Source organism: Hyposmocoma kahamanoa, unplaced genomic scaffold, assembly GCF_003589595.1.
Source record: "Hyposmocoma kahamanoa isolate Upper Pololo Valley unplaced genomic scaffold, ASM358959v1 63, whole genome shotgun sequence".
Taxonomy (NCBI): Eukaryota; Metazoa; Arthropoda; class Insecta; order Lepidoptera; family Cosmopterigidae; genus Hyposmocoma; species Hyposmocoma kahamanoa.
The window spans coordinates 3,886,680-3,889,422 of NW_020653851.1; the positions used below are offsets into that span (position 1 = coordinate 3,886,680).

Sequence of the window (2,743 nt, forward strand, 5' to 3'; positions counted from 1 at the left end):
CATGAACTAAGTGCCCCAAAAGTGCGATTTGAAGTGACTGGATGAACAAAGCAGAGTCTGTAGTGAATTGTGATAAGATGATGATGTAATGACCAAAGTTATCTTAAGCTACTGTTAGGTTGCAATTATGATGGTCGTATTTTGCATACCACATTGTATACTGTATCATACTCGAACAAATACGGTTATTGAAATGTATCACTTTTGCAAACTTTACATAGAATTTGTTATACCTACACACAATACATTCACATATTATAGTTAAAAATGTTATTGTTGAAAAATTCGAATTACCTTTTATTATTAACATTTTTTTTATTAATAATTTTGGCTTGGATACAAGTCCTTTGAGCCATCTTCGTTTAATTATGTTTCTGTAAATATGGTCGCCGGTCGATAGGCAATTTGAGGCGGCGTGCTTGGATTGACTCGGGGTTATTAGAACGGGCCGATATGGGTATTTTAGTTGGAGATTCGTATAATTTCGCGTTTTAATCTTCGATTAAGGCACAGTAGCACTACCCTATTCCACTTTAAACTAGATTACACAAAATAATTGAAAGTCAAAATAAAAACGACGCTTTTCCCTCCAAAAGGCCCAGAGCGAATCTTAATATTTTACTTTTATATCGGTATTGCCAACTAATATTTCATGATGCCATAGACTCTCTTGTAATCTGCCATCTGTTGTCATCTTTCGGTATTATTGTTGGTCATAGCCAATACCGCCAAAACAGCTACTTATTCCTCGATGATATTGGGCAATTTTGGCGGGAAGAAATTTATATAAATAATCGCGGAATTTCTTGTATCGGGTCTTTTCCCTTTGTACTCTGACTAGTGAAATAAACCATCACAAGCGAAATACGTTTTATGTAATACTACCTACAGAACAGTCGTTTCTTTCATATTAATATACTTAAGTTTATACCTATAGAACTTAATGGAATGGGCTCAAGGCAACGATAATGAAGTCATTGGATCTGTGTACTCTACTTTCAATTGAAAGCAATGGGTAATTTGAGAGATGGACTAGGTCAGATTCATTTCTATGTCATCAAGTACTTGAAGTGGGCATAGTGTAGGTCATAGTAAACAATGTTGGCCCAATTAAAAAAAGTGTCAAATTTCAAATAAAGATGATGGAGTCACTTCCCTAATGTACGAGAACAAATTACTCTATTTGTATTAGAGAATGTATCCTTATACATATCTACAGGGATGTTTTATAATATTTCGAAATATAAAAGAAAAACAGCAGTGGCAGTAGAGTACCTTCTGAAAGAGTTCGTTCAGGGAAGTACTGCCATCTTACCTACTTCTGCTGCCATGCAGTAATGTAAGGATGCTGGTGAAATGACAGGCACATGAGTCACTCAACTTATGTCACTGGGTGACGGGCGCCGTGGATATGTCCCTCAGATCTTTGCAATTTAAAATTCAGAGTGGCACTGCAATTGCTATGGACAGGCGTGCCGCTTACCGCCGGATGCACGACTTGTTCGTCTTGTCATTTGTTATTATAAAAAAAAATTGTCTGAATTTCTTTTATAAAAAAATACTTCTCATTTATATCGATGGATGAAACAACCTCGTCAACAACAATTTACGACCTCGGTGGCTCAACGGTTTGCATTGTGGCCATGTGGGCGCTAGATGAGAAGGTCTCGGGTTCGATTCCCCGTAGGATCAATTTGGGAAATTAAGGAGTGAATTCCGTTGCTCTGGTACTCGTAGTACAGGGAATTCCCTAGTTTGGGACCAGATAATTGGTGTGACTGTCTGACATATTATTATTATTATTTTAACAGAAGATAAAAATTTGGAACAGTTTTATTAATGTTGTTGATCAAAATAACTCTGTATAGGTTCAAAGTACGCATATTAAAACAGCAATGTACATGTTGTACTTTTAAAAAATATAGGTACATTTGAAATTTAATTATGGCATTTTAGCACCAAGGCGCGACAGATGGGAGTCAGTGTCGTAGTAATTGGGGTGTGTTGTCTCTACCACAATGGCATACAGCCGTAATTGTATTGTATAGCATTATTGTTTTTGGGTCAGTAGGTACATGTAGATAGGTATCTGCAAACGAGAAATAAAACAACATTATCATGCTAAATTAAGTATTTATTTAATTAAAACTTGCAACCACGCTGCTGTCATCTTGTTGGAAGTAATTTATATGCCTTATAGTTGTATATCTTTGCATTGCAGTAATATTGGAAATTAATTGAAATGAAAATAAATTAACCCTACGTCGGCGAGACTTTACAAACTGTCGCACTAATCATTCCAAAAATAGGTTCCTCGTACGAAATTGTGTCGAATTTAAGAAAGTTTATAGCAAAAAGCCAACGACACGCTGTGTTCCCAGGCGGTCACCCATCCAAGTACTGACAGCGCCCGACGTCGCTTAACTTCGGTGATCGGACGAGAACCGGTGTATCCAACGTGGTATGGTCGTTGGCAACAGACCGACTGAATTTAACATTCATTTTATAAAATATGACGTCAACGTCAGCTGGAGACCTGTCAACTATCAATTAAAGCAATATTAATTTTTATTAAAAAAACATCCGACTTCAAACTTTGCATTTATGTACGTACAAACTGAAACTAAGAAGTTAATATGGAATATTAAGAAATTAATATACACTTCCGGACACAATTCGAGCCACCACTCATTTTCAGTATTAAGATGTTTGATTGATCAAAAACTATTATGCAAGTTTGAAA

The 2,743-nt window shown here is 36.1% G+C and overlaps 1 non-coding gene across 1 annotated transcript; it reads right to left on the reverse strand.

The window, feature by feature from the left end:
• Positions 1–2,356: 2,356 nt before the first annotated feature.
• On the reverse strand, positions 2,357–2,475 carry LOC113230574. Its single transcript, XR_003310513.1, has one exon. It is a non-coding gene; the product is annotated as a 5S ribosomal RNA (ribosomal RNA).
• Positions 2,476–2,743: the final 268 nt, after the last annotated feature.